We start from the raw sequence: 12,537 nt of genomic DNA on the forward strand, positions 1-12,537 counted from the left end.
CCTCGTCAGTAGTTGTGACTGTCTATCTTATTCGCAACATCCATCGATAGATCCACATTTTGAAGGCTTTTAGTCTTCTTATTTCATCTTTGATATTTTGCATTAGTACAGTACTAAGGACCATATTATACAGTAAAATTTTGGAGTTTACAAAATCCTTACTTACTTAAGCCGTTCTCTTTTACATTTCGAGGTAAGTGGAGAAATCAGACGTCTCCATGCCTTTCGGTCTTTCTGTCTAGTAGCTAGTCTTTCTGCTTCTCTTCACCCAATATTTTTTTACGCAAGCCTTTCCAATATTTGCGTTCCACGTCCTTGCTGGCCTGCCTCTTCATCGTTTGTTGTCAGATGCCGCTTTCCATACCGCTTTAGAGTTCTACCTTCACCCATTCTCGCTATATGCCCGAACCACGATAACTGTTTCGTTTCAACTCTGTCTAAGGTTCTTCCAACACCGCACTTTTCACGCATGTCTTCATTGCTTATACGATCACGTCTGGTCGCCTCGGATACCGCACGTAAATAAATATCGCAATTCGGATGCTTGAATTTTACTACGGATGTTGTTGTTCACCGTCCACGTTTCACTACCGTAGAGCAGCAACGGCTCGTATACAGTTTGAAATACTTTCATTTTTGTTTTCAGGCTTACTTCTTTCTTCCTAATAAAACTTTTATTTAGTGCATAGTATAATTCTGTTGCACTCATTACCCTGCTGTTTATTTCTGGTTCTATATTTCCTTGGCTATTCATTGTTGATCCTAGGTACTTGAAGTCCTCTACTTGTGTAATGGTCTCATTATTAAGCTTTACATTTATATTTTCTTGAGTTTTTGATATTACCAAAGCTTCTGTTTTATTCTATATTTATTTTCATCCCAAATTTCTTAAAGACTTCATTCCAAACATTCACATTCACTTGCAAGTCTTTTTCTGATTTTGCCACAATTACCAGGTCATCGGCATATATCAACTCTGACACGTAAACTTGTTGAAGTTTATACACCTCTACCCTAGTTCTTTTTACCTTACCCCTGCATTCTTTTGCCAATTTCGTCCATTGGAATGACGGATAACAACGGACTCAGAACACCACCTTGTCTGACACCTGTCCTTGTGTAGAATTCTAGAGATGAGCGATTGTTCGTTCTTACATTATTACGTCTACATTTGTAATATACTCTTTATTGCTTGGATTAACTTCGGTTTCACATTTCTATGGTTTAATATTTCCCAGATCTTGTTACGTGGCGCCCGACCAAATGCTTTTTCTATGTCCACAAAACAAAGAAACAACTTACTGTTATGCTCTAGGGCTTTTTCTGATAACTGTCTCACCGTGAATATGAGATCGGTTGTACCTCGCCCTGGCCTAAAGCCGCATTGGCTGTCATCCAGTGTGGCCTCGATATTTTCTCGCAGCTTTTTCTCTAGTAATATTTCGTAGATTTTACTAGCAACTACCAACAATGATATTCCCCTGTAGTTAGAACATTTATGTTTATCACCTTTTTTGTATAATGGTAGAATAGTTGCAAGATTCCAACCTCTAGGTATGCATCCGGTACGCCAACAGTTCCTTATGATCTTCCATAGTAATCGTAATCCTTCTTCTTCTATATATTTAATTAGCTCAGCCTTAATATTATCCTGTCCTGCAGCCTTGCCATTTTTTAATTTTAAAATTGCTTCCCTGTATTCTTCGTATGTTATGTCATCATCAACTTGTTCATTTAAATTGTATGCCTCCCTGTCATTCTCTATTTCGTTGTTTTCTCCCATTAATAATTCCATAAAATGTACCCGCCATCTTTCGGTAATCTCTTTATTTTTGAAGTTATATTTCTTTACGATCGAGAGTGAAATCTTATAATGCCGGGCGCATGCGCACACAGACAGTTTGTATTTCGTTGCTAATCTTTCAAGATATGTATGTATCGGCGCTGTTAGCGCAAATAAATCATATTATATCATATAAAAGTATATATTAGTGTTTTTAGTAAATGTATTATTTATTATAATTTTTGTGTCTTTTGATTTGTCTTCCTCGGGAATAAGATATTTTATAATAATAGTAAGTATATTTAAAATATTTTTGTATACAGTAGAACCCCGATTATCCGTGTGCGGATTATCCGGGTAGCGGATTATCCGTGCTATGATTTTCTATTACTCAAATTGCATTTTTGAGGTTTTATCAAAGTAGCGTCAGCGTAAATCACTCGAGTTAAACCCTACATGCCGAGGAGAAGACTCATAATGAAAGATTTATATTTTCTGTTATCTTTTTATGGTAGGTACATATTATGTATGTATGTATATACGTACATATGCATTATAATATGAGAAATAAATGTTTGGATTATCCGTGCATTTCAATTATCCGTGCCAACGTCCGGTCCCGAGGAGCACGGATAATCGAGGTTCTACTGTACTTCACTTGGTCTATTAAATTTGTCAGTATGTATGAGAAATCTTGTAACCTGTCAAAGCAAAGGGAATATAGCTCAGTGGTAGAGCGTGTGACCGGAGATCAAGAGGTCCCGGGTTAAAATCCCGGACGATTCATATTCTTATTTTTATATATTTTTGGTATCGTTTTAATAAAAAAATTTTAAAAGTGGTAGGTAAAGAAAGTTAGTTTAATATTTAAATAAAATACAAATAACCTGTTAAGTATATTATCTTGGTTGAAATCATAATAAAAGTATAACTTCTTACGTGCGTACAAAGCACACACACATTCTTTTTTAATAATATGTTACCATCTTTGTTCTCTAAACCTGTTACTCCGTTTGATTTCGTTTGTCTTAGATTTTTTAGGGTCCTATAGAGCAACTTCGCATTACCCTTGCTATCACTTTACATTTTATTTCCAAATTCTTCCCATTAACGATTCTTAACTTCTTTAATTTTAATTTTAACCAATGTTCTCTGTTCCTTATATTATTGACAATTACTTTCACTTTTATTGCTTATATACTTTTTCCACAATTTTTTCTTCTTCGAAACTTTAAATTTTATGTCATTATTCCACCAAGCTGTACCTTTTAGATATCTTCCTTTCGTTACACCACATACTTTACTCCCAGTTACATACACCAGCTCCTTAAAAATATTCTATAATATTTCTATATCCTCCTCATTTTTCCAATTTGTTTTTCGTATTTCTTCACTTAATTTACGACATTATTCTTTCCTAATATTTTCAGACTGAAGTTTGTTTACTTTAATACATGGTTGTTCGTAGCGATTTTCTTCATTTTTAATATTAAATGTCTGTTCTCTCATTATCTTTATTTTAGCTTCAACGAGAAAATGATCCGAGCTGATCTCATAACCTTTTTTAACACGAACGTCCGCTATTTTAATTTTTATATCTGTTCTGTACTAATACTAGGTCAATAATTCTGATAATAACTAATTTTGACTAGCATCAAAGAACATGAACAATGTGGGAGAACATTAATAATTGGGTGAGAAACAGAAGAGTAGAACGGAACGACCACATAAGCCGAATAACAACAAATAGAGTAGTAAGGACGGCAAGAGATGGTTACGCAATAGGAAGACGATCAGTAAGAAAACCGCGAAAACGATGGAACGACAAAATATTAGAGGCACATTGAAAAATACAGAAAGAATTATGTCTACGCAAAAAGAGTAAGAAGAAGAAGATGTTTATCAAACTAATAAGTTTGCAGTCACTACATTTTTTGAACTTTTGGTATCTTAGTGGGAGGAATAAAGATTGATTTTAACCAGTCGTCTGGTGGAATTACTCTGGATAAATTCAGTTCTTTAATATTGTTATTTCAGAGTAATTTGATCGATTCACTATATATTTGATCTCATCCACTGCTTTTATGGTTTTCGGCTTGGCTTGTGGCTTAAGTGATGAAATGTGATAAATTAGTTTTACGTATGCTGTATGGGCCCACCCACTTAGGCCATAGGGCCATGTTTTCTTTCTCTGTATAATTCCCTTTCGATTGATGTTCGACACTTCTTCCTAATATTACTTAAAATTGTTCAAACTCTCTATAACGCAATAGATGCTCATGGTATGACGGCTTTCTAATTTTAGCGAGTGCTGGTCACGTCTTGATGATATTTTTAAGCGATCCTCGTCAGTAGGTGTGACTGTCTATCTTATAGACTAAGAGCCGCTATAGGTGAAAGGGCCTAGCCGGGTAAGATGATGAAAAGTGCCCCCAACTCGATTCGAATTCCATATAGGTCACCGTTTAGCATATATAGTGAAACTAACTTTCTGAAATTTTTAGCCCTCTAGGTGGTCATGTGACCCACCTAGAGCCTAATTAGGCTTTCTAAGTTTTTATTTTTTATCTCAGCCGCATCGAGAACTAGCGAAAAACTTTAAATAAACAAGTTGTAAACTTTAAAAAGTTCTGTCTGAAAAAAAATTTGTTTTTAATTTTTGGCGGGAAATTTAAATTTTAGAACGATTTTAAAATTTTAAATAATTATAAAAAATAACTAAGACATTCGTTTTCACGAAAAAAATATATAACGTGTATTTTTGCATAATATTTCACCCTGAATTTTTTCAAATTTTTAAAATTGGTGAAACGCACCTTCAAAAATAAAAAACCGCATTTTTTCTGTTTTTTTTTTTTCGTTTTTTGATATAATTTTATACATATTTTTCAAAAAAGGTAACACCTCACTGGAGCAGGTAAAAAATTTAAAAAGAATTGGGGTTTGCTTAATAAAAATTTTTTGTAACACCATTCATTTTCAAGATACAGGGCGTTGAAGAAAACACAATTTTGAAGAAACTACTGGCAACATTGTAATAAAACTTGGCGGGTTTTAAGAGGTAGTTATTATGCATGTTTTGACATACAATTAAGGATTTGATATTCATCATTGGCGCGCTTAGGGGAAATGGTCTGAACTTTTCAAAGAAACAAAGATAGTACGCCACTGACATATTTCAAATTAACAATCATTTTTAAATTCCTCATTCAATTTGCGATAAAAAAACTATCTTATCATTTTTTCATACGAGGCGCCATTCTGCTGGAAAAAATAAAATATCTTAACGCTTCCAAAGTATTCGAATTAGTTTTTATAATGGACGTACGAGTTTACGTATGTAGATGTAGAAACTACTAATAGAAGTTCGAATACTTTGTAAGGGTTAAGATCTTTTATTTTTTGTATAAAAATGGCGGGTCGTATGAAAAAATAGGAAGATAGATTTTTTGTCACAAATTAAACGAGGAATTCAAAAAGGATTGTTAATTTGAAATATGTCAGTGGCGTACTATCTTTTTTCTTTAAAAAGTTCAGACCATTATCCGTATACGCGCCAATGATAAATATAAAATTCTTAATTGTATGTCAAAAAATGCACAACAACTACCTCTTAAAACTCGCCAAATTCTGTTACAATGTTGCCAGTAGTTTCGGCAAAATCGTAAAAAATGTGTAAACTTTTGTTTTTTTCAACGCCCTGTATATTGAAAATGGATGGGATTACAAAAATGTCTCAGTTATTTTTTTATACTCATTTAAAATTTTAAAATCGTTCTAAAATTTAAATATCCCGCCAAAAATAAAAAAAAAATTTTCGGACAGAACTTTTTAAAGCTTACAACTTTTTTATTTAAAGTTTTTCGCTAGTTCTCGATGCGGCTGAGATAAAAAATAAAAACTTAAAAAGCCTAATTAGGCTCTAGGTGGGTCACATGACCACTTAGGGGGCTAAAAATTTCAGAAAGTTAGTTTCACTATATATGCTAAACGGTGACCTATATGGAATTCGAATCGAGTTGGGGGCACTTTTCATCATCTTAACCGGCTAGGCCCTTTCTTAATCATTTTAGGCACGACGGGACTCTATAACTTAAATAGTAGAACCTAAAAGAAAACGTTTGAGCACTGTGCCGTCACTTTTCAGTGGCACATGCGTCTACAGTGGCGCATCAAACTTTCCACTTATGGACGGGATACATAAATTAAAAAATACTCTCACTCATTACCAGAATTTATTTTTTTTCATTTTTTAAGTTCTATGTGATTAAGACATAAGATTCATCGTAATTTTAACCCACCACCCCCTTCTCCCTGCCCCCACCATCAAAAACTTTATTTTTCGATTTTATTTTTTTTGGTGGGATGCAATCAATTTTAAAATTTTGAAAAAATCCACACACGTAGTTAAGGCCTTTATAAAACAAGTTTATTTTTTATAGACCTGTAGGTTGAGTGTACATAACCTCAAAAAAATAAAAAAAAATTTTTTTTGGAAAAAAGTATATAACTTTTTTTGGGGATAGCTGTAGATCTAATTTTTTTCTTATTCTTGTGTATTTTATCAAACACTATATTTCTAATTTTTTTCAGATTTTTCTGTAGCGCTGGTCACCTTCAAAAATTCAAAAAACTGTTTTTTTAAGGGGGTTTTGGGGGGTTTGAACATGTTTTTCTGATTTTTAAATATTCTAAAGAACTCAGTTACTTCAAGTTATATATAACCTATAAAAACAAAATTGGTTTGATATATTATCAAGTCTATAAAATAGGAAAAATCCCCCAAAACCCCCCAAAAAACAGTTTTTCGGATTTTTGAAGGTCCAGAGCATTACGGAAACATCTGAAAAAAATTAAAAATATAGTGTTTGATAAAACACATAAGATTAAGAAAAAATTAGACCTGCAGCTATTCCTCCAAAAAAGTTATACGCTTTTTTGAAAAAAAAAATCTTTTAATTTTTTGAGGTTATGTACACTCTACCTATGGGTCTATAAAAAATAGGCATGTTTTATAAAAGCCTGCGTGTGAATTTTTGAGATTTTAAAATTGATTGCATCCCACCAAAAAAAAATAAAAACTAAAAATGAAGTTTTTGATGGTGGGGGCAGGGGGAGGGGGGTGGTGGGTTAAAATTACGCTGAATCCTATGCGTTAATCACATAGAACTTAAAAAAATAGAAAAAAAATAATTCTGTTAGTAAAAGAGGGTAACTTTTAATTTATTTATCACGTCCATAAGTGGAAAGTTTGATGCGCCACTGTCGACGCATGTGCCACTGAAAAGTGACGGCATAGTGTTCAAACGTTTTCTTTTAGGTTCTACTATTTAAGTTATAGGGTCCCATCGTGCCTAAAATGATTAAGAAATTTCACCTATAGCGGCACTGTCTATTATTCGCAACATACATCGATTGATCTACATTTTGATGCAGGCTCTTAGTCTTCTGATCTCATCTTTAAAATTTTGCATTAGTACAGTACTAAGGACCATATTATACAGCAAAATTTGGGAGTTTACAAAATCCTATTATTATGAATAATTTTGTGTAACAGAGCATTTTAAGCATGTTTATAAAGCCTTATGTTGCTATTTCGATACGTATTCTAATTTCGTCAGAGTAGCCTCTAAGTTTTTCTATCTTTCTGCGAAGTAGATGTAACTCTGTCAATTATGAAGGATGTTGACATCTACACTTTTATCGATTGTAATTTGGCGAGTTTTATGATGTAATTTGGCGAGATGTTTTAGTGGTACTCTTGAACAAAACTTATAGCTCAGGCACATTACCCAAAGAATGGATGACGTCGATCTTGATTTGCTTCCCTAAAAAGAAAAACGCAAGAGAATGCGGCGACTACCGCACCATTAATTTGATGTCCCATGTGCTAATGTTGCTACTGAAAGTCATCCATAACCGAATATATCATAAACTGGACATAGACATTAACGATACCCAATTTGGGTTTCGCAAAGGCCTGGGAGTAAAGGTAAATGGAGTTCCAATTAACAACATTAGATATGCGGATTACACTGTCATCTTAGCTGAAAATATTGGGGATCTTCAGAGGCTGGTGATCAGAATAGCAGAGTTTGGACTAGAATACGGGCTAACAATGAATGTCAAGAAGACAAAGTTTATGAGAATATCGAAAACTCAAAGAAATAACGAAAATATCAAACGAGTCGACCAATATGCATACCTTGGAACAATGATCAACTCCATAGGAGATTACTTACAGGAAATTAAATTCATGATAGAAAAGGCTAGGGCAAATTTTAACAAAATGAGAAAAGTGCTCTGAACAAGAGATTTGTAGTTGGAGCTAAGAGTTAGGTCGGCTAGGTGCATCGTTTTCTTGACTTTGTTTTATGGCATGGAAGCATGGACCTTGAATGCTGCATCAATGAGAAAACTAGAATTATTCGAGCTGTGGATGTACAGAAGAATTCTGAAAATATCGTGGACAGAACACGTCACAAACAAAGAGGTTCTGAGAAAGATGAATAAAGAAATTGAAATCCTAAATACCATCAAAACAAGAAAATTGGAATATCTTGGACATATTACACGTAGAGAGAGATACAGCTTGCTCCAATTGATTATGCAGGGAAAGATTCAAGGAAAGAGAAGCATAGGGAGACGCAGAATATCGTGGCTGCGCAACCTGAGAGAGTGGTATGGATGTACATCAAATGAACTTTTCAGAGCAGCCTCTAAAATACAAATAGCTATGATAGTTGCCGACCTCCGCCGCGGAGACGGCACTTAAAGAAGAAGAATTTGGCGAGGGTGAGTTGCTACCTACTGCCCGTAATGTAAGGACATACAGTAAGCGGCACCCTACTAGGTACATCGGAACATTGAGCTATTACAGTCCAGGACCCTCCACTTGTTGCAGTGTTTGTTTTTATGTATAGTGACATATATAACGTCAGAAAATGTATAGATAGAAACTGATGTATAACTATCGTTTATTTCACGTTAAGAATAGAACATCGGCTTGGGGAGATCAGTATTGCCAAACCTCTCGCGCATCGTATCAACCTTCCTTTAGTTTTACTCTAATACTTAATCATTTCAGGCTACTTGTCCTGTCATATGCATGGACGAGACTAACACTACTGCTTTGTATTTCTTTAGAAAATAAGAGTAGCATCATGATTGTATGCCAGATTTGAGGAAAAATATGGCATACAATCTCTTTCCTTGCTTGCTTTCATATTGGTGAGCAGAAATCTCTTATTATTTTCTAAATAAGCCCACTAACGTCATGTGACACGAATTCTAGACTTTAAAGAGGTCAAAACTGGTAAAAAGTTATCTGTGGTAACCTTTCGCCCAGAACCTTTATAAGACGTGACTAGATCCAAAACTGTTCGTTTGCAACGTTCACTTGTCGGGGAACTATATTAGACCAGGCCGCATCTGTAAAAATATTAGTACATTTGGACGTTGAGAGGTGACTCAAATTTTTTTGCAGAAATTGCTTCAAAATAATTCAAATAATAATATTTGAAACTTTAAAAGGGTAAACCCTGTAGTTGGCTGTATACCTTTGTTAAGACAACGTAGAATGAAGTAAACACTTCTGTTGTATGTAGGTATATAAATGTATTAAAAAATTCTTAAAATTTATCCACAAGGGAGTGGAAGTACAACAAAACGTTTTCGGTCAAACTGACCATCCTCAGTGTAAACGTCCAGTGTACAAGTAATTGAAACTAGCCACTTGAATAGGTGTAAAACCTCAAAATAACATTATTGCTACATTATGAGCTGTATAGTAATCGACAATAAGTCCATGTCTTAAGATTAAAAATATATCACATGTGGATGTATGTCATCCTTGCTCGGAATTTGCACAAGGTTGTTGTGATGTTACCAAATGCACCAAATGAGTTGGTTGTTAACCTCTCACCTGATCACAACAACCTTGTGCAAATTCCGAGCAAGGATGACATACATCCACATGTGATATATTTTTAATCTTAAGACATCGACTTATTGTCGATTACTATACAGCTCGTAATGTAGCAATAATGTTATTTTGAGGTTTTACACCTATTCAAGTGGCTAGTTTCAATTACTTGTACACTGGACGTTTACACTGAGGATGGTCAGTTTGACCGAAAACGTTTTGTAGTACTTCCACTCCCTTGTGGATAAATTTTAAGAATTTTTTAATAAATTTATATACCTACATACAACAGAAGTGTTTCCTTCATTCTACGTTGTAATAATATTTGAGTTATCCTCCCTCTCAAAAAGGTCCGGAACATTGTTTAAACAATCAAAATGTCAAAAAATGAAGGAAAAATTCGATATTTTTCTTCGTTCTTTGATTATAACTTTAAAAGTATTCATTTCCGAAAAAAGTTGTACTAACATAAAAGTTACGTTATTAAATTTCCTACAATATAGAATTGGTTAAAAATTTAAAAAATAGTCACTGTTGATGCAAAATAGCAATAATTGCGAAAAAACCATACAAAAACAAATATTCACCTTTTACGTTTTTCAACCATTTATGCTACACTTAAGACCTTCATATTTCACCCAGAAAAACTTTATGATACATTAAAACAACACTGTAAATTTCATTAAGATCGGTTCAACAGATTTTCCAGCTTTCGCAAAAAAAATTCATTTTTTCAAAATGTTACAGGACTGAAAGTAAAGCAGATAGCAAGTTAAAATTTCTTTTGCCTATAGAAGTGTACTGTACCTTTCATTTGCAATTTTCAAAATTAAAATGGATTAACTACCACGGCGTCAGGAATTTTTTTAAATAAACATTAATTATTGGTGCTACGCGCAGGACAGCGCATAGTTTGCTCTAATTGGGCATTCCAATGACCTTTGATAATGATTGATACATTTTAATTTTTATTACATTTTGATATAAATAAATAAATTTGTTTATTGCAAAATAAAAACACATACTCTATCCTTTGAAATAATACTTTTTTTAGCAAAAACTTTCTTTGTTCATATATTTTAACTTAGAGAATAAAAGTTTATTAGTTTTAAACATATGCAATTGTTTAAACAATATTTCACAAACAATAATAAAATTAGTTTGATTTTTGTGGAATTAAAATATTAAAATACAACAAAATATAGAGTAAGAAAATAATATATTAGATAAAGATTGAAAGAAATTTTGGTGGAAATCAACTTGTGTTAATCGAACACCGCTGTCCTGCGCGTAGCACCAAAAATTAATGTTTATTTAAAAAATTTTCTGTCGCCGTGGTAATCAATCGATTTTAATTTTGCAAATTGCAAATGAAAGTTACAGTACACTTCTATAAGCAAAAAAAGTTCAACTTGCTATCTGCTTTATTTTCAGTCCTGCAATATTTAAAAAAATTAATTTTTTTGCGAAAGCTGGATTTCAAAATTTATTTTGCAAAATCTATTAAACCGATCTTAATGAAATTTATAGTGTTGTTTTACTATATCATAAAGTTTTTTTGGGTAAAATATGAAGGTCCTAAGTGTAGCATAAATGATTGAAAAACGTAAGATGCGAATACTTGTTTTTGTATGGGTTTTTTCGCAATTATTGATATTTTGCAACAAGGGTGACTATTTTTTAAATTTGTAACCAATTTTGTATTGTAGGAAATTTAATTAGGCAACTTTTATGTCAGTACAACTTTTCTCAGAAATAAATATTTTTAAAGTTATAATCAAAAAACCAATAAAAAATCGAATTTTTCCTTCATATTTTGACATTTTGATTATTTAAACAATGTTCCGGACCATTTTGAGTGGGAGGATAACTCAAATATTATTGAGTTATTTTCAAGCAATTTCTGCAAAAAAATTTGAGTCACCTCTCAACGTCCATCTCAAAACAGATGCGTCCTGGACTATATTCTGTTTTTCAAATATAAAGATGAATTTGTATGGAATAAGGTGTATGATGCATTACAAACCCAAAATACCATGTTTAGTGTGTTTGGAAGATATATTGTGTACATTTTGTAGTTATGGCCTTTAAACGGAAACAACTGTTCATCTATGGTTATGCATTGGGATGGTTTGTAGTCTTGTTGCACATTTTTATTCAGTCAGCATTGTCCAGATATCTCGTATGAGTGCAGCCTTATCGGCTTTTTTGCGTTATTTGCGGGTATTTTCGTTGTCAAATCTTAAGTATTAGCATGGTCTTGAGATGATCACGAGCATAGCTGCACTTATGAGTCGCAGGGACTCCATATTCCCCATCTCACTCAAGTTTTCTTCGTTGATTCTATTTATACTTCTTTTGTCGGCATTTTGGTAAAGTAGATGTAGAATCATTAATACTAATGATAATTTTCAGTAGTAATTGCACAAGAGCTCTGAAATTATTGAATTTTTCCCGAGTGACACTTTGACAGTTTTAATTTCACGAGCCGAAGGCGAGTGAAATTATGTCAAAGTGTCACTCGAGCACTCGAAGGCACGAGAGCAAAAATTCTATATTAATTTCAGAGGTCGAGTGCAATTTGTTGCGATTATTTCATGAATAAAACTGTTCCAAACCAAAATTTTATTGTAATTTATTTATGTAAGTACCATTAAACACACAGTTTTTATAAATATTTGACGATTGAAAGGCATCACTTTTATAATTTTTAAAACATAAATTGTCATTAATGTCACTGAATGTATTTTTTCGTAGCAACGAAGGGCATCTGACGTAATATACTTAACGACGGGAGATTATCAAAAATTATCGATTTAATTCAGATTTC

General features: G+C 33.1%; 1 protein-coding gene across 1 annotated transcript in view; it reads right to left on the reverse strand.

Moving 5' to 3' along the window:
* The window catches only part of LOC114330063 (nephrin-like), a 197,134-nt gene that overhangs the window by 166,673 nt on the left and 17,924 nt on the right, over window positions 1-12,537 (reverse strand). The window lies entirely within an intron of this gene.

Source organism: Diabrotica virgifera, chromosome 6, assembly GCF_917563875.1.
Source record: "Diabrotica virgifera virgifera chromosome 6, PGI_DIABVI_V3a".
Lineage (NCBI taxonomy): Eukaryota > Metazoa > Arthropoda > Insecta > Coleoptera > Chrysomelidae > Diabrotica > Diabrotica virgifera.